Below are 21,183 nucleotides of genomic sequence, written 5' to 3' on the forward strand. Positions count from 1 at the left end.
GAGTCATGGGCCTGCGATCTCTCACCCAATCTTTGACATCCGTCTGGATGTGATTGTAAAATTGCTCCAGGAGCATTAGTTGCAAAATGTCCTCTGCGGTGGTGGCCTGGCTGCTGTTAACCCAGTTAGAGGCCGACAGGGACAGCTGGCATGCCCATTCTGCGTAAGAGTCTTTCGTGGTTTTGCGTGAGTCCCTGAACTTCTGTCGGTGGGACTCTGGGGTTACTGCATAACGAGCCAGGAGCGCTTCTTTAACCCGGGCGTAGCTATGGATATCCTGATCTGGCACGGTCCGGAAAGCATCAGAAGCTTTGCCTGACAGTTTGCCTGACAATATTGCAACCCACTCTCTTCTAGCAATTCGGTGCAGGTTACATTGTCGCTCAAAGTCTGCCAGGTAGTTATCAATTTCACAGTCCTTTTCATCAAAAGCTTTAAAAGCGCTAAACGGAATCTTCCTTGCGTCTGCTGTGCTGTACTCACTGTTCGTAGAAGGTGCGGCTGCTTGTTGGACTGCTGCCAGTTTTAACTGTAGCTCTGCGTCCCTTATTTGTTTATCCTTCTGTAGTTCTGCGTCCCTTATTTCTTTAGCCTTCTGTAGCTCTGCGTCCCTTATTTGTTTAGCCTCCTCCGCTAACAGGTCCATCACTTTCAGAACCACATCCGGCGTTGGGTTCGGGCCGAACCACGCTAGCTTCTCTCTCATTAGCTTGTTGGCTGGCGATTCCTCCTCCTGAATCACTGGTGTCTCCATCTCTTGTACTGCTGGCGTTGCTGCAATCCCGTCCTCCTGGTCTAGCTCCATTAATTCTGCTATGATGACCCGCTTGGTTTTGTTGCTAGCGATCCTTCCACGAACTTCCAGTAGTTCTTCCAGTGTCTGCTTGGAATCCGGGTGTGAAGGGGAATAGAAGGGAAAAATCCCGCTGCTACCAACCAATTGTGACGGTATCGGTATGATATCCCCGTCAACGTTCCCTTCTTCCCATAACGACAATCACCCCAATATTCCACGAGGAGGGATATCCCTGGAATCGCCCAGAAAGCCACACATGAGACAAGCTTACTGCTGGAACAAGACACTTTATTGACACAAAAACTCAGCTTATATGTGGTTACAGCCTGTTAGGAACGCCCCCCTCACACAGTGGGGTTTCCCATACAGATTATAGGGGACAAGTCGGAGCCGACCATGCAGACATGTTTCTTTAGATAAAGACATCAGCGGAGTTAATTACTAGGTGTAACAGCCTGACCACAATGAAGCAATCAGAATAATTAACATGAGCCCCTTATCTAATCATTGTAAACAGTAAGGCCGGTCTCCTTCCCACACACAATAAATCAATTACCATTTGAACTAGGGAGCTGGCTGAGGAAGGGTCATTAACATGTCAATAGCTTGTGACACATGAACCAAGCAGGGAGATTTACACTGACATCCTTCACAGAAACCTTTTCCAACTATACTGCCTGCAGGAACTACCAGCCCTCCTGGCTGCTTGTCCATCAGCCCACCTGGCTGCTCTGAAGATCTTCCAGGGGAAGGGATAGGAAGGGTTAAGCACAGCTCTGTCCACCTGAAAGATTGCAACATATGGCAGTCTCTCCCCTTGTGAATCCCTAGGTGTGCTGATGTACTCACTCTGTCCTCTTTGCTCCCTGCTGCTCTTTAGGTAAGATTCCTTTTCAAACCAAATGACCCTGATCAAATGTTTACATACCCTGGTGATTTTGGCCTGATAACATGCACACAAGCTGACACAAAGGGGTTTGAATGGCTATTAACAGTACCCATCCTCACCTGTGATCTGTTTGCTTGTAATTAGTGTGTGTATAAAAGGTCAATGAGTTTCCTGACTCCTGACAGACCCTTGCATCTTTCATCCAGTGCTGCACTGACATTTCTGGATTCTGAGTCATGGGGAAAGCAAAAGAATTTTCAATGAATCTGCGGGAAAAGGTAGTTGAATTCTATAAAACAGGAAAGGGATATAAAAAAGATATCCAAGGAATTGTGAATGCCAATCAGCAGTGTTCAAACTCTAATCAAGAAGTGGAAAATGAGGGGTTCTGTTGAAATCAAACCACGGTCAGGTAGACCAACTAAAATTTCAGCCACAACTGCCAGTAAAATTGTTCGAGATGCAAAGAAAAACCCACAAATAACTTCAGGAGAAATACAGGACTCTCTGAAAACATGTGGTGTGGCTGTTTTAAGATGCACAATAAGGAGGCACTTGAAGAAAGATGGGCTGCATGGTCGAGTCGTCAGAAGAAAACCATTACTACACAAATGCTACAAAGTATCCAGCTTACAATATGCCAAGCATCACAGAGACAAGCCTCAAACCTTCTGGCACAAAGTCATATGGAGTGATGAGACCAAAATTTAGCTTTTTGGCCACAGCCATAAATACTACATTTGGAGAGGAGTCAACAATGCCTATGATGAAAGGTACAGGAAAATTGGTCAAATTGATGGCAAGATGAATGCAGTATGTTATCAAAAAATACTGGAGAAACATTTGCATTCATCAGCCAGGAAGCTGTGCATGGGATGTACTTGGACATTCCAACATGACAATGATCCAAAACACAAGGCCTACCTAGCTGCATGTTATATTTTATTGATATTTATTTCATAGATACTCTGCACATGCATCAATGCCTGTGGAAGGCAGCAGAGCTCACAAAACTCAGTCCCCCCTTCTTACTTGCACCTCAGTCCCCTTCACAACCCCCCTCTTGGCACCCCAGTCCCCTTCACAACCCCCCTTCTTGGCACCCCAGTCCATTTCACAGCCCAGGTTTCTTGTACCCCAATCCCCTTTACAGCCCCCCCCTTACTTTCATCTCAGTCCCCTACACAGCCCCCTTTCCTTGTATACCAACCCTCTTTACAGCACCTCCTCCTTTTTTTTTGTATACTGATCCCCTTCACAGCCCCCTTCCATTTCCTTGCAATTCAGTCCCCTTTATATGAATGCCCCCTCCTGTACATTACATTCCCCCTGGCAATCACAAAGCTCCTCCAACCTTTCCAATCCAAGCTTACACAGCATGTAGAAGGCAGAATGCTCGGCATATCCGAACAAAGGGCGGGACATGCGGGACATGCTTTTCATGTTAACAGGCAGGTGATTGGTTGCTAGGACGGCCCTGCATTCTAGCAATAAATTATGGGCTTGTTAACTTGAAAAGCACATCCCTCACGTCCTGCCCTCTGTCTGGACATGCCGCACATTCTGCCTTCTACCTGCTATAGGATAAATAAGATGAAAAATATCCTCATTGGGACACAGACCAAAATTAAAGTAGAGTTAGGCCTCGTACACACGACCGAACATGTTTGCTGAAACTGGTCCGCGGACCAGTTTCCGCGGACATGTTCAGTCGTCTGTATGGCCGACCGGACCGGATTCCCGGCCGAGCGGACAGGTTTCCAGCGGACAAATGTTTCTTAGCATGCTAAAAAACATGTCCGCTGGAATCCTGTCAGTCAGACATGTTCGGTCGTCTGTATGACTCACCGGACATGTCCGCTCGGCCGAAAGCCCTCGCATGCATCGAAGTGATTCGACGCATGCGTGGAAGCATTGAACTTCCAGGTTCGCGCACGTCGCGGCCACGTCACCGCGTATCCTGTCCGCGGGAAATTTGGTCTGATGGTGTGTACAGCCATCAGACCAAATGATCCCAGCGGACATGTCTGATGAAAACGGTCCGCGGACCGTTTTCATCGGACAGGTCCCGTCACGTGTACGAGGCCTTAAAGGCAAAACCTTTTTTTCAATTTTGGATAAAAAAAGTGAGGGTTACAGCTTATGCAAATGTTTTAACAATCTATGTCCCATTGGAGAAATTTCTCTTCACTTCCTTTTCCTAAGCCAAAGCAGGAAGTGAGAAGAAATCCCTCCAAAATGAAGGAATCCCTTTGTTGTCACCAGGGTCACCAGAACAAATTTGTGATTTTCATTAACTTTCACTCTTGGTTATAATAGTGTTCTAATCTCTCTCCAATCTATCCAAAACAAAAAATAGTTTTGCTTTTATTTATACTTTATTCAAAATTAAAATAATTTGGTTGGAATGTAATGCAACACATATTAGTGTCTGCTAATATCTATTATAAGAAATAGCACTGTATAATGATATGACTGTATATATGATAAAATAAATGTTACCGCAACACTGCATCAGCCTTTCTCAGTCTCAAAGGTGGAATATTAGAGGTCTATTTAGACCTCTAACATCTCACCAATGCTCCCCAATGGGGCTCTTAAAATTGGAAACAACAATATTGGAAAAAATAAAATAAAAAGATAAAAAAATAATAAAATAACAAAAAAAAAACTACTAACAGCAGTGGCGGAACTACCAGGGTTGCAAAGCTCACACTTGCGACCGATCCCTGGCATTCTGTCACCAGGCCCGGAGGGAAGGCTCTGGTCGGGGGTCAGGAAGGCCTTTCATAGTTTCTTCTTAGCTATGCCTCTGGATTGGGACTGGAGCTCTGAATAATTAAAAAAATGAAAGAGGGTTCTTTAAATTCTGAATATGAAATCAATGTGGAAAAATGAACTTGATGTTTCAGAGGACACACTAAAGAAGGACCCCTTATTTTTTTAATGAAGAAGACAGAAGAGACTCAAGTCCTGGTGTGTCATGTGACCACATATTTAAATTTTGGGTTTTACACTTCTTTTCCCCCTAGAAATCTACCAATTAGTTTGTGGGGAGAGGGGGTGTTGAGAGGTAAGGTGTAGGGAGGGAGATCTGTGACTGGCATTCCGTTTTAGGGAAAACAAAACAGGTTTTGAATCATTTATATATTTATATATTCATAGTTACATAGTTAGTTACATATAGTTACATAGTTAGTCAGGTTGAAAAAAGACACAAGTCCATCCAGTTCAACCACAAAAAACAAAATAAAAAAACACAGTAAAATCCTATACACCCAACTCCATACCCACAGTTGATCCAGAGGAAGGCAAAAAACCCCAGCGGAGCATGATCCAATTTGCTACAGCAGGGGAAAAAATTCCTTCCTGATCCCCCGAGAGGCAATCGGATTTACCCTGGATCAACTATACCTACAAATCTTAGTACTCAGTTATATTCTGTACATTTAGGAAAGAATCCAGACCTTTCTTAAAGCAATCTACTGAGCTGGCCAGAACCACCTCTGGAGGGAGTCTGTTCCACATTTTCACAGCTCTTACTGTGAAAAAACCTTTCCGTATTTGGAGGTGAAATCTCTTTTCCTCTAGACGTAAAGAGTGCCCCCTTGTCCTCAGTGATGACCGTAAAGTGAATAACTCAACACCAAGTTCACTGTATGGACCTCTTATATATTTGTACATGTTGATCATATCCCCCCTTATTCTCCTCTTCTCAAGAGTGAATAAATTTAGTTCCTCTAATCTTTCCTCATAGCTGAGCTCCTCCATGCCTCTTATCAGTTTGGTTGCTCTTCTTTGCACTTTCTCCAGTTCTCCTATATCCTTTTTGAGAACTGGTGCCCAAAACTGAACTGCATATTCCAGATGAGGTCTTACTAATGATTTGTACAGGGGCAAAATTATATCTCTGTCTCTGGAGTCCATACCTCTCTTAATACAAGAAAGGACTTTGCTCGCTTTGGAAACCGCAGCTTGGCATTGCATGCCATTATTGAGCTTATGATCAACTAAAACCCCCAGATCCTTCTCCACTACAGACCCCCCCAGTTGTACTCCCCCTAGTATGTATGATGCATGCATATTCTTAGACCCCAAGTGCATAACTTTACATTTATCTACATTAAACCTCATCTGCCACTTAGTCGCCCAATCAGACAGATTGTTTGTTTGTTTGTTTTTTTATATATTTTTTATGTTTTTATTTTACAAATAAACATTTAGGGGCAGATCCACGTAGCGCGGCGCATCTTCCCGCCGGGCATAGCGTATCTAAGATGCACTATGCCGCCGTAACTTATATATATATTTTTTCAAATCCTCAAAGAATGCGCGCCGTAAGTTACAGCGGCATAGTGTATCTTTGGCGGTGTAAGGGCGCACAATTCAAAACGATGTGATGGGGGCGTGTTTTATGTAAATACGTTGTTACCCCGACGTATACAACGTTTTTTTTTAACGGCGCATGCGCCGTCCGTGGGGGTATCCCAGTGCGCATGCTCGAAATTAAACCGGAACAAGCCAATGCTTACAACGGTGACGTCATTCTACGCAAATTCTTATTCGCGAACGACTTACGCAAACTACGTAAAAAATTCAAATTCCGACGTGGGAACGATGGCCATACTTAACATTGAGTACGCCACCATATAGCAGCTTTAACTATACGCCGGAAAAAGCCGAACGCAAACGACGTAAAAAATGTGCCGCCCGGACATACGTTCGTGGATCGTGGTAACTAGCTAATTTGCATACTCGGCGCGGAATTCGACGGAAACGCCACCTAGCGGCCGGCGGAAAAATGCACCTAAGATCCGACGGCGTACTAAGACGTACGCCTGTGAGGTCGATCCCAGATGCAGTCGTATCTTGTTTTGTAGATATAAAACAAAGATACAACGCAGGAGCTTTAAAATTACGCGGCGTATCAATAGATACGCCGCCGTAATTCTTTTGTGGATCTGCCCCTTCATTTTCAATGGTTATAGTCTGGGCTCTGACTAGGCCATGCAAGGACGTTCACCTTTTTCTCCTTAACCACTGTGTGGTCATTCCTTCTGAGTGCTTTGGGTCACTGTCATGTTGGAAGGTAAACCTTCTTCCCATTGACAACTTTCTGGCAGCGGACAGAAGATTTTCCTCAAGAATATGACGGTATTTTGCCCCATCCATTTTCTTTCTATCCTGACAAGTGCTCCAGTCCCTGCTGCAGAGAAACATCCCCATAACAGGATATTCCCACCTCCTGCTTTACTGTAGGAATGGTGTTATTTGGATGGTGAGCTGTATTGGATTTCCGCCAAACATATTGTTTGGTGTTGAGGCCAAATAATTCAATTTTAGTCTCATATGACCATAACAACTTTTTCCATGTGGCCTCAGAATCTTCAAGGTGTGTTTTGGCAAAGCTCAGTCATGACTGCATGTCGCCTTTCTTGAGGAGTGGCAACCCTCCCATACAAGCCACATTTGTGCAGAATTTGTGATATTGTTGTTACATGCACACAATAACCACTATTTGTCGTAAATTCCTTCTACTGCTTCAGAGTGCTTTAGGCCTCTTATAGCCTCCGTGACCAGTTTCCCCCTGGCTCTTTCATCCAGTTAGGAGCAACGTCCCGATACAGGGAGGGTCTGTGTTGTACCAAATACCTCCCACTAATCATAGAATCCACTGTGCTTCTAGGCATTGATAAAGCCTTTTGCCTCGTATACACGATCAGGTTTTCCGACGGGAAAACTGCGAGGAGAACTTTTGGCTGGGAATCCGGGCCGTGTGTATGCTCCCTCGTAGTTTTTTCGATGGGAAAACTGCCAAGATCCGTCGGCAAAAAAAAAAGAGAACCAGCTCTCCTTTTACCCGTCGGGATTCCCGACTGACTTTTTCCCGTCGGAAAACCCGGTCGTGTGTACAATGCATTAGAATTTTTTTTGTATCCATCTCCTGACTTGTGCCTGTCCACAACATTATCCCAGAGATCTTTTGATATTGCCTTGCCACCCATAGTTGATTGTTTGCTTCAGTTGCACTAACAGGAGCTGAAATGCTCCAGGAAAGCTTGTTTCATGCTGAGCTAATCAAAATGACCACAGCTAATCACAGTTGAACATTAAATGGCTTTGTGTGCCATTGAGAAGGCTACACCTGATTGAGTTTACAAGTCATTTTTTTTAGTAGGGGTGATACTTTTTCTAACTCAGTGATTCTGTTATTGAATAAAAAAAAATCTGACATATTGGTGTTATATTTTCACTTGGATGTTATAAAGTAAATGCAGCTGGTAAAAAAAGAAAAACTGTGTCTGTCTTCATTTCAGGCTGCAAAACAACACAATATGATTATTTTAAAGGGGGTGATTATTTTCTATACCCACTTTTTATAACCACACTTCCACTGTCTGCATCATACCACACTACCAGAGTTTAGTTGCATTATATCGAACTGAGAGTGTCTGCATGATGGCATGGAATCAGTGTGTTTTTGGTACCAGTATATGAGTGATGCTGCAATGTGGCAGTGTCTGAATGATACTCTGTGGTTAGTGTTGCATTCCAAGTGCTGACCCCATCACACTGCTCTACTTCCTCCAGAGTGCTGGTATGATGCCTTGTTTCCAGAACTGTCCTTGTGCCACCTCAGAGTGTTTGGCCACCGCCACATTTGAAATGGTGCAGATATTAATATTACATACAAGGAGCAGAGAGGCTTTGACATGGGTGCCTGAGGCTTGTTACCTGGTGGCAGGTGCCCAGTGGTAGCCCTACTAGACAGGCTTACGGGTTCTTGCTATCTGTCAATGTTTCTTATTGCCATTCCTCAATGTTCTTGCTATCCCTGTTCAGGGTCCAAGTGGCTCTCTCACAGATCCAGGCCTTCTCAGAGGGTTTCATCACCTTTCCAGACAGTCTTTTCTCTTCTCTAATCAGATCCATGCTTAAGTTAGGACATATGGCTGAAAATCCAAAACAAAAGGTGTCCTCTACATAATTCTCACTGCAGGGCTTTTCTTTTTACATTAAGTATTTTATATAATATTTTAGTAGCATTCAGCTATTTAATCAGATACATAAATACAACGGCCGGGATTCAGATACATTGGCGCATATTTATGCCGGTGTAGCGAATCTTTTTTACACTACACCGGAGCAGCGCGGAGAGGCATGTAGTGTATTCAGAAAGCCATTACTCACCAAGATGCACCAGCGTGGCGTATTTTCGAAGGCGTAGGAGTGTAAGTGGGCGTCACCCCATGCAAATGATGGTCCGAGCGTGTCGCAGTGGTTTACGTCGGGCGTATCTTAAACGGCGCATGCGCTGTGACGTGGACGAATTGAGCGCACCCATCTGCGCATGCTCACAACTATGCCCGGCGTAACCCCTAAGATACGCCAGCCCACCCCCTACGCCCAGTGCATAAATACGTCCAGACATGCGCCCATCAAGTGCAAAAGTACACCAGCAGTTTTTGGTGTTAGTACTTTTGTATTTGGAGCCATGTCTGCACCAGTGACTGGTAAGGATAGGAGGAAGAAAAAATGTTGCCCTGAGGAGAAGGCAATTATTATCGATGCCATCTCCAAGTACGGCGCGTGCCTTCATGGGGCACAGAGTTGCACAACCAGCAAGGTCCAGAAGGAGGAGATCCTGCAGGAGATCACAACGAAAGTGAATGCCCTTGGCCAGGAGGTTAGGAGCCCAAGGGACATTAAAAAAAAAAAATGATCTGCGTCGTTTGGTCCGAGAGAAGCTGGCCACGATCAGGAGGCAAGCCAGGGGCACAGGAGGTGGACCAGCCACTAAGATCACCCTCACTCCTGAGGAGCAGGTCATTGCCAGGTGCCTGGAGAGGGAGCAGGTGGAGGGCCTGGAGGGCTATGACTCCGTTGATCAGGCCATGAGGACAGGTAAGTGTGTTTTATCTCCTCTCCAGTGTGTAGCATGTGTGGGGGTGCAAGGGAACATGTGACAAGTGTGTGGGTCCACCAACATGTGAATGTTTTGTGTCATCCACAGATGTGCTGGAGGGAGCTGGGCCGTCGTTGGCTGCTGGGCGACCCACGCCATCCCTGGAAGAGAGTGCCCACACCTCTCCTCTAGAGGAGGTGGAGGAGGAGCACGGTACTGTAGAAGAGGTTGTCTACCTCGTGGAGGAGATCCCCATCCCAGGACCCTCCCAAACCTCCTCCCCCATCAGGGAAAGCCCCTCAAGGGCCTCCTCTCCCATCAGGGATATCCCCTCAGGGGCCTCCTCCCCCATCAGGGGTAGCTCCTCAAGGGCCTCCCCATACAGCCGGCTCCAAGCCTCTCTTGCCCCCAGGAAGGCTACCCGAAAGACCAGGGGTGATCCAGATGCTTTGGAGGAGAATCTGGCGAGGGACCAGGCCCAGCAGACCCGCCATATGGGTGCCTTAGTGGGTTTCCTGCTCCGTGTGGCAGAGAGCCTGGCCTCCTCGGCCCAGACCCAGGCTGCCTGCAACTTGGCTGCCCAGCAGGCCCTCACACAGCAGGCTGATCAGACTACCTCCATCACTGACAGCCTGCAGGATGTGAGTTCGAACTGCACAGCTATTGTGACCTGTCTGGGGGAGCTGCAGGCCACAACATCAGGCCTTGTGACAGAGGTCAGGAGCCTGGCAGTGGCTGTCCAGGCAAATACAGCAGCCATGCAGGTGGAGGGAAGGAGCCTGGCAGCAGCCGTACAGGCGGAGGGGAGGCAGACAAGGCGCCACCAGTGCAACACCACCACCCGCCAGCTGCGGATGCAGGCGGAGACCAATGCCGTCCTTAACCGCATTGCCTTGGCATTGGAGGGCAGGCAGCCAGCCAGGGAGAGACCAGGGGATGATCCTCCTCCAGATGCCCCACCCCCCACCTGAGGCTCCCCCAAGGAAACTGAGGACCAGGAGCCTTGGCACCAGACGTAGCCCACGACAGGGCAAATGAGTGCCTTTTTTACTTTTTCTTTTATGCTCAGGTTATGAGTTTATTTATGTTTTTTTATACTCAGGTTATGAGTTTATTTATGTTTTTTTTATACTCAGGTTATGAGTTTATTTATGTTTTTTTTATACTCAGGTTATGATTTTATTTATTTTTTATTTTTTACTCAGGTTATTATCTGGATTCAGAGAAATGTGCCTATCTATAGGCGGGCGTAGCGTATCTCAGATACACTACGCCACTGTAAGTCAGGTCCTGTATTCACAAAGAAGTTGCACTCTAACTTACGGCGGCGTAGTGTAACTGGGCCGGCGTAAGCCCGCCTAATTCAAATGTGGAAGATGTGGGCATGTTGTATGTAAATTCATTGTGACCCCACGTAAATGACGTTTTTTACTAACGGCGCATGCGCCATCCATGGACGTATCCCAGTGCGCATGCTCCAAATTACGCCGCAAAGACTCATTGGTTTCGACGTGAACCTAACTTACGGCCAGCCCCATTCACGGACGACTTACGCAAACGACGTAAAACGTGAAAAATTTGACGTGGTCCAGACGTCCATACTTAACATTGGCTGCGCCATCTTTTTGGTGGTTTATCTTTACGCCTGAAAACGCCTTACGTAAATGGCATATCTTTACTGCGACGGCCGTGCGTACGTTCATGAATAGGCGTATCTCGCTGATTTACATATTCTCTAGGCGTAAATCAGCGTACACGCCCCTAGCGGCCAGCGTAAATAGGCAGCTAAGATACGACGGCGTAGGAGGTCGTATCTTAGCAACATTTAAGCGTATCTCAGTTTGAGCATATGCTTAATGTTACGACGGTGCGGATTCGGAGTTACGACGGCGTATCTACTGATACGCCGTCGTAACTGTGCCTGAATCCGGCTATATGAGTTTATTTATGTTTTTTTTATACTCAGGTTATGAGTTTATTTATGTTGTAGTGACTGCACACGGTCAGTAGTGCAGGCTACAGTGTGACTGGTGTGTGAATGTGGGGGTGACACTCCTGCCAGCAAAGGGGTGTCCCCCTGGGTCATCGGGGAGAGGTTATCCCCACGACCGTGTGAATGTGGTATGAATGGACAGCGACACCATTGGGGCCTTGGCACGGCGTTGCTGCTCCCAAGTCCTGCATGGTGGACTTGGGCTAATCCAATGTGAGGTGGATGTGGTGTGTGTGAGCTAGGGACCACAGTGGTGTGCATGCGTGCATTCTCCTTGTGCCATGATGAATGTGTGTGTTTAACGTACAAAGATCCCTACCACGAGGCATCTCCTGGCTGCTCTTCCATCAGCAGACGGGGTAGCCTCGGTTAGGGGGGGACTGCGTGGTTCGGGGGTCAGGTCATCACGTATGTCAATCTCCAGGCCCTTTCTCATGGCGTAGTTGTGCTGCACGCAACATGCACCGATGATTTGGCACACAAAGTTTGGGGAATACAACAGGGTCCCCCCAGACTTATCCAGGCATCGGAAATGGGACTTCAGGATGCCGAATGTGCGTTCCACCACTGCACATTTGCGTATGTGTGCATCATTGTATTTTCTCTCTCCTCTGGTTTGGGGATTCCGGTATGGAGTCAGGAGATGGGGCCCAAGTGCATATCTTGAGTCACCTGGAAGGGAAAAGACAGGAGGATGTTAGTGGTGCATGTGCCCCTCGGGATGTCTGCATCATGGGGTCTGACAGTCATGTCACTCACCAACCAGCCTGCTGTTCCCGTACACGTTATGTTCAAATTCTGTTGGGATGTTGCTTTGACGGAATATGTAGCTGTTGTGGCTGGCCCCTGGGTGTTTGGCACGGACGTGCCATATGAGGCCTTGGGCATCGGCTATCACCTGTACGTTGATGGAATGCCAATGCTTACGATTGCGGTATATGTGTTCTGTTTCACGGGGGGCCGTAGTGCCACATGTGTGCAATCTATGGCCCCCACGGTGCGTGGGAATCCCGCAATGCCTTCTGCCGCAGATGCTCATGGGTGGGTTTGATGATGTGGTGGGACATACGTGTGAGGATTGCTGGGACAACCTGGTGCACACATCTGCTCATGCTGGATTGTGACATCCCAGCCACAACTCCACTTGTACTCTGAAAAGATCCACTTGCAAGGAAATGCAGTGTTGCCAGTACCTTGACCAGTGGCTGCACTGCATGTACGCGTTGTGTCTTGCTGGTGATGTCATCATGCAGGGCTGTGGCTAATTCCAGGATGGCAGCAGGGCTGAATCTGAAGATGCGATACACCTCTGAATCCCCATGCCAAAGACGTTCATGCGCCTTTGGTAGATCTTCTCCCGTGCCCTCCTCTGTGCCTGTAGACGCAGTAGTGCTATGACCACGGATGCCCCTGGCATGTTGGCATACAGATGTGTTGTCCCGCAAGTGTGGTTGCTCAGCTCGTCCGTTACGGTGCTACTGTAGCTCCTCTCCAGCTGACCTGTGCAAGTCTGGTGCAGAGTTACCCCTGCTTTATGCGGGGTAACTTTAGGCCGGACGTACAGCTTACGCGCACTGCGCGTAGCCTGCGCCGGACAAACGTATGTTTCTGAATCGCCGTATCTCCCTCATTTGCATATTTGAATAGGAAATCAATGGGAGCGCCAGATGCGCCCAGCGTAAATATGCACCCACGATACGCCGTAGGAAAGAAGCCTATTTTCAGGCGTATCAAGTTTTGTGGGTACGGCGCATAGATTATACGGCGCATCCGTGGACTTACGCGGCGTATCAGTAGTCGGCGTAAGTTCTTTCTGAATCCCGGCCAACATGTCTATGCTTTTTTTTCCCATCTTCTGCTTTCTCAGGTTATAGCTCTCTGGTGACACCCGGTGGTCTTGTTTGAAATCTACAGTGTTAATGTCTAATGCTGGGCATATACTATTTAAACCAATTTTTGAATGCAAAAAAAGATCAAGACAACTTACCATCCACGGTAAATCACTTTTCAGAGGAGGGTGAAATGAGTTTTGCAGGAGGTGATGTTGCTATCTCCTGATGCCTGTTTTGTTTTCATTTCTAAAACAGTGCTGCCCAACGGCAACCTAGATGGGGTAAGTGCGGGGCTGGATGACCAACCGCGAAACCCCCTTGGGGACGGTGGGGGGTGCATGTGACTCGACCAACTGACTGACAGCAATGCGCCAAAACTCTGGAATTGACTTCCAAAGAACATTTTAGATTTTCTCTAAACTCATTCAAATCAAATCTAAAAACGTTTTTCTTTAGACAAACTTTCATGTAATTGACCATTTTTTCCTTTCTTTTACCCTGTGTCTTTCTTTGTAAAGCGCTTTGAGAAGCTACCTTTAAAGGCGCTATATAAAATAAAGATTATTTTTATTATTAATATTATTATACAGATTACCGTATATACTCGAGTATAAGCCGAGTTTTTCAGCACATTATTTTGTGCTGAATATGCCCCCTCGGCTTATACCCGAGTCACCTTTTTGCACCTGATCTCCCGGAATTTGGGGACCCGGTACCGACCGGCCGTAGGCCCACTGGACCCCAAACTTGGCACACATGTAGTCCCCTTCTTCCTCTACAAGTGTGCAAAAGGTTGTTGTCCGGGGGACCTACGGCCGGGGAGCACTGATTTTTCAAACCTAGGCACCCCTTCTATAGATTCCTATGTTAAACGGTCATTTCTCCAGTGAATTTGGGGACCCGGTACCAGCCGGTCGTGGGTCCCCTGGACCCAGAACTTGGCGCACATGTAGCCCTATTTCTTCTCTACAAGTGTGCAAAGTTTGTTGTCTGGGGGACCTACGGCTGGGGAGCACCGATTTTTCAAAGCCGGGTGTCCCTTCCATAGACTCCCACAGTGAGGCATGGGCATAGTGAGGAATGGGCACAGTGAGGCATGCACATGGACACCCTAGGCTTATACTCGAGTCAATACGTTTTCCCAGTTTTTTGTGGTAAAATTAGGTGCCACGACTTATACTCGGGTCGGCTTATACTCGAATATATACAGTGGGCCAGATTCTCAAAAGAATTACGCCGGTGTATCTACAGATACCCCGGCGTAATTCGAAAATCCCGCCGGCGTATCATTGTTTTGTATTCTCAAAACAAGATACGCCGGAATTATTCTAGGATCCGACTGGTGTAAGTCACTTACACCGTCAGGTCCTAAATGCAATACTACGCTGGCCGCTAGGTGGCTTTTACGTCGATTTCAGCGTCGCATATGCAAATGAGCCGAATACGCCGATTCCCGAACGTTTTTGTGCCGCTTCACCGTAGTTTACGTTGTTTCCTTAAGCGTAAGGTTACCCCTGCTATATTAGGGGTAACCTTACGTCGGTCCGCCGTATGCCATGTTAAGTATGGCCGCCGGGACAGCGTTGGGTTTGTCCGTCGTTTACGCTGTTTACGTAACTCGTCGCGAATAGGGCTGTGCGTTAATTACGTTCACGTCGCAACCAATGTATTTGCGGCGTACTACGGAGCATGCGCAGTGGCCTACGTTTAAGGCAATTCGTTCGGCACGGGGGCGCGCTTAATTTAAATACAAGCCGCCCCCTTTGAATTACGCAGGGATACGCCGGGCCATTTACACCACTCCGCCGCAAATTACGGAGCAAGTGCTTGGAGAATACGGCACTTGCTCCAGTAAGTTGCGGCGGCGTAGTGTAAATAGCTTACGCTACGCTACGCCGGAATCTACGAGAATCTGGCCCAGTATATTTATATTTTAGTCTGTATGTGGGCTATACACATCTGAGTGGACTGGTGTCCACATGGAGATACAAGATTGATTTCAGGATGTCCAAATCTTTTAACTTTAAATAAGAAATAAACACCATGTACTAAAAATGACCTGAAGATGTGTATACTTACAGTATAAGGAACATCTAGAAATATTAGTTGTGCCTAAGCAGTACCCTGAAAATCTACTTTTGTCTAGAATTGCTAGAAGGTAATGCACTCCTTTGCCTTCGGTGTTGTCACTGTATATCTGTTGTGCAAATCTACACAGACACAGTCCCGCTCTCCTCTATTGGGAAACCAAATGGAAACGGACCGCCTGTCCGTTTTCATCAGATCCAATCCACCAGATGGATGGAAAATAGTATGTACCACCATCCATCTGGATTTTGCAGGCAGGATCGGACAATGTGTCCGCTGACATCCACCGCTCTATAGGGGTGATTGCAAGGTCCAATCAGGTCCGCCTAAAAAACTGACAGACGGATCTGATCGGACAGCCCGTGTGAAAGGGCCCTAAGGCACTATGCAGGTGACTGACAGTTTAACCACATTTGGAGTAAGATTTTTTGACGTTACTGCTGGTCTAATCACTGTTCTCCTTGCTGGAGAAAAAGCTGTACCCAAGGACCTACTCCCAGTAGTGTATTTAGGTTTTGTGCTGTCCCAGGCCTGACTAAACTCGTGCATCCCCCCTAATTTAAATATGACCCACCCCTTCCTGTCAAGACCACACCCCTTGCTATTTTAGACCCGCCCTGACATTTTTCAAGTGGGAACACTAGTTCTGAGGGCCTGGGGGGCAATGGGTTCCCTTAATTTGCATAGATTTCCTCTCACTTCCTGTTTGGCTATGGGGCAGGAAGTGAAGGGAAATCTCTGCAATGGGACAGGGATGATAAAAAATAAACTGACAGGGGCTATAACCCTCCCTTACTCTATCCAAAATGAAAAAAAAAGTGTTGCCTATAGTTCTACTTTAAGCACAAATTTCTGATAATTTTAGAGAGGACTAAGATATAACCATGCCAATGGTGCAGCAAAAACATATAGCACAGTGAGAAAGGTTTGTGGTTCAGGATGATAGGATAGTAAAAATTTAGAAGCGGTGCCCCTCCACCCACACAGTTGCGGAATGCCGGCCGCCCGCATACCAGAATCATTGCCGCCGCTTTATAGGGGCGGTAAACTAATTTGCCTAACAGTGTAGCGCAAGCCAGCAGGGACTCTTTTCGTGCTGCCCCCTGCAAAGTTCTGCCCTAGGCCTGGGCCTTGTTGGCCTAGGCCAGGATACAGCGTTGCCTACTCCTGCTTTATCCAATGTATCTCGCCCACCTGAACCACTTCTGCTGCTTCTTGAATATTCCCCCACGAGTAGGGTGACCACGTGTCCCGGATTGCCTGGGACAGTCCCGCATTTTGCAGGTCTGTCCCGGGTACCTTCATTCCAGGACAATACAGTGTCCCGGAATGAAACTGACACAGCCACCCCTGGGCCAATCTGATGCCCCCAAAAAAGGCCGCCACATCACCGCTTTACTCACTGACAGTACTTGTCCTGGCCGGGAATGCCTGGAGGAGCACAATCCCGCCCCCTGCTTGTGATTGGAGAAATAATAAATCCTGCCTCTTGTGAATGGTAGCTTGAAAATGTGGTCACCCTACCCACGAGTCCTCACGGGCAGCTCTGAAATTAGGAATCAAAGCCCTGCCTCTACCAAGATGGCCACCCCCACAAATACGCACTGCAAGACATGGGAGATCAGTAAATGAGAAAATCTGCTGCATGGAGACCATGGGCAATACAAGTCCTTCAATGTCTGTTGCCTTTTTGGGTACAGCTTCCAGTATTTAGATTTGTAAGGGTGTAAATTTGATCCTGTACCTGTTCTGAGAAGATCCTGTTGCTGACATTCCTCTTTACTGGCTGCATGCTTCTTCCAAATCAGTATTTAAAAAATGGTGACGCCAAAGACAGCCAGACAATTAGCATTTTCATAAGTAGGTCAGAGATGGCAGCCTCTGTATCTAGCTTTATTTTAGGAGGGCAAATCTGTTTATGCACATAAGAAACTGATAAAATTGACATTACCTCTATGTGTAACACTGTTCCCAGGCTATATTAATGAAACATATGGCTAATGGGATTTCCAGCAGAGAAACAGCTCATTAGTATAGAAAGAGAAGGGATTATGAAAGCATGGGAACTATAATAAGGCGCACACTGACAGCTGCAATAAAACATCTGGTATAAAACTGCTGCTTTTGTAGTTTCTACATTTATTGGCTACTTATCTGTGTCCAAGCTGTGTCCTATTTTTATTTTGTTTTCTATTGCTCTATCCAGTTTTTGCAATATTACCACATTTTATATTAAAGTGATATTTTAAATGATATCAGGGTTATTATGAAAGAAAGTCAGCAGTTTGGTGAAAAATAGAATTTGTGCCTGTGAAGCATAGCTGCTCTCCATGTGAAATGCTAAATTTCTGGGTTGCAGTGGTTATGCACAACTGTTTCTCAATGCAATGAAACATACAGTGAAACCTTGGTTTGAGAGTGTAGCGCCTGTGTACTTTTCATACAGGTGCTATTTTAAATTTAGTGGGGGAATGAGAGATTTATGTTGCTCTCATTCATTTGATTTGTTAAATTTGGCTGTCGCCAATTCTGGATTGTCCTGTGGGTCAGTCTGTACTCCAGAGATGCAGTTTCATCTCTGGACGGCAGGTGGCGCCAGAGGGGTCCAGGCGGAGCCGCTTCTTCCCAGCAGCCAATTGGAGGAGTTTTCCTTCGCGGGGCATGCTGGGGAGGGGTATTTCTGTGGCGAAGGCCGTTGTTCGGGGTTCTTCAACCGCGGGTTCCTGGTTCCAGGTGTGGCACCCACCTTTAGGCTGGGGTCACGTGCTACGCGGAGTTCCACGAACCATCGGGGATCTGGGCACCGGACACTGACGGGTTGCATTCAGAGCCGTACAAGAACCTTTTTCTAAGTCTATTAGAACGGTTCTATTGACTACAATGGGACGCGACTTGTCAGGTGGCTGTGTCGCCTGACGAGTCGCCCCAGTGTGAACCGGGTCTCAGGCTGTCAGTCGGTGACCCCAAAAGACATACAGGGAGGATTCGCTCTACCGTTCAAACTTTCAAGTACTAGGCCTGTGGCAGAGCTCTCATCTTTAAACCTTGCCTGTGGCAGAGGTCTCATCTTTAAACCCAAACTTTAATCAGAGCCAAGTCTGTGGAAGAGACTCGTTCCTTCCCAGAAGTTCTAAGTGGCGCTCTGGCTGCCAGGTTCGTGAAAGGGACCTGTCCAGGGGCACTTTACCCACTTCGGCTGAAGTGGCGACGAGGAAAGAGTTGCTGTAAAAGCAGGAATGCTTTTACTTATCCATAGCCTGATTCTGCGAAGTTCATTCTTCTTTCACCAACCTGTCCTGTCTACCTCAAGTTGACATGTTGGTCGTGTTGACCGGAGAAATAAAGCATTTGAAAACGTCAACCAACGGTCTGGACATTCTCTTACTTCTCTCATCACTACCATCACCCCTAACCAGCGGCTCCTCCGGGGGTAGTGCTACAAGAGTAACTTGGTTTAGGAGCAGTTTGCAAGACAAGCTAATTTTTTATTAATACATGTTGACTTGATATACAAGCGATGTCTTGATATAAGAGTAGCGTGATGTCACAACTGAGTATAAAAGAGAAGAGAGGCACCTCTAAGTGTAGCAATATGGTTATGTTTAATGAAGGTACAACATTTAGCATCATAGTGCTACACTTAGGAGGTGCTTCTCTTCTCTTTTATACTCTGTAGCTCCTGCTGGATTTTGCTTCTAATCCCCTTGGGGAGGCTTCCATTTGTGGATGGACATTTTATGGTTACACAGACTATCACATTGCTATAATCTTTTTATATGGACTATAAACTGAATGACTTATGAATAAATGGTTGTGGAACGAATCATCTGAGTTTCCATTATTTCTTATGGGGAAATTTGCTTTGATATACAAGTGCTTTGGATTACAAGCATGTTTTTGGAACGAATTATGCTCCCAATCCAAGGCTTTACTGTATATCCTATTATAACAGCCATGGTTTACAAAACTGGAAGTTGTGTGGTAGCTTGGGCAAAGCAGTCCTTGACTCGTATACTCGCTCCTTCAAGTAAACCGGTGCTTTGTGCTGGTGCATGAAGTCTTGGCACTTCTGGTTAGAGCCAAAGTTTGCACAACTATTCCTACCTTCTACACATTCCTATTGGCCAGTGGAACTAGCTTTCATAGTGATGGACCAAGAGTTGTGTGTGGGGCAGAGCTTAAAGGGGAGTTCCACCCACAATTTCACTTTTTAAATATAAATACCCCTGTAATACACAAGCTTAATGTAGTCTAGTAAAGTTAGTCTGTAAACTAAGGTCCGTTTTGTTAGGTTGTTACAGCATTTAGTTAGTTTATAATCTAGAAATAGACCGTGCCCATCTTAAGTGTGGGCATCATGAAGCCAGACTGTATGACTTCCTGGATTTCAGCCTTGCCGATCTCGCACATGCTCAGTGCTGCACAAGCGATGTAATAGGTTTCAGTCAGGTTTCCATAGCAACGGGAGTGTCAGAGGAAGTTGCCGCCCCTTCTCTATGCAAATAGGCTATTTGCAAGGACTACTGGGATACATGTCGCCTATCCCAGAAACCCTTGCGAATAGCTTTGTGACTTAATAGCCTAGGCTAATAAGGAGGAGGAAGTAATGAAGGACTACAAAATAAAGGTATTTACAAGCAACAAAACAAATAAAAATTGTCCATTCTGAACACTATGAGATTAGGGCATGCAGCACAGACAAACATAAAAAAATGGGTGGAACTCCACTTTAACATCAATCTGTGACATAACCCAGAAGCAGGGCCGCCATCAGGAATTTTGGGGCCCCTTACACAGCTTAAGGCATGGCCCTCCTGGAGCAGAGAACTGGGGGGGTGCTGTGAATTTAGAAGTTGGGGCAGGGCCGATCCGCCCTATAGGCTCACTATGCAAATGCAAGCCGCTTAGGGCCCCGCAAAGCTGCGGAGGGCTCCCCCAAATTACTAGAGGCCCCGCCTGGTGAGAAGTACCTCACCCCACTTCTCAACTCACTGGCTGCATGGGAGAAGAGGTAGAAGTCAGCACCCCCCGCTTCTCACTGTAATGTAAGATGTAATTTCCGACAGCAGAACACCCCCCCCCCGCTTCTCAACACTAATCTTTAATGTGACACCCCCCACGTCTCAACTTTAATGTGACATGTCATCTTCGGCAGCTCCCCCCCCCCCCCCCCCGCTTCTCAACTTTAATGTGACATGTAATTTTGCTTAGGGCCCCAGGGAGGTCAGGATCGGCACTGAGCGAGGGGGCCCAGAATTGAGAAATGGGGGGTGCCGTAAATTGAGAAGCAGGGGGGCTGCGAATTGAGAAAAAAACGGGGGGTTACGGCCGGGCCCCTGGGGACCATCAGGCCCCTTGCAGGTGTACTGCCTGTACCCCCCTGATGGCGGCCCTGGCCAGAAGTGTTGAAGGTTTGCTTACCAGAATGGTGCAGCATTTGAACACAACAGGATGGTTTTGAAGTATGCTGGAGTAGATACCTACACTTCATTCCTGCAGCATGGCACCTTCTTCTCTCCATAATTAGTCTTTTTAAACGATTGTCTGAGGCCCCGTACACACTCGGCAGAATTCAGCCAGAAACTCGATCGGAGCTGGATTCTGCCGAGAAACTCGGTCGTGTGTACACTTTTCACCGAGGAAGCCGACGTTGTTCAATGAGGAAAGTCGGCCCGCAGA

This window comes from Rana temporaria, chromosome 9 (genome assembly GCF_905171775.1).
Source record: "Rana temporaria chromosome 9, aRanTem1.1, whole genome shotgun sequence".
In the NCBI taxonomy this organism is placed as follows: Eukaryota; Metazoa; Chordata; class Amphibia; order Anura; family Ranidae; genus Rana; species Rana temporaria.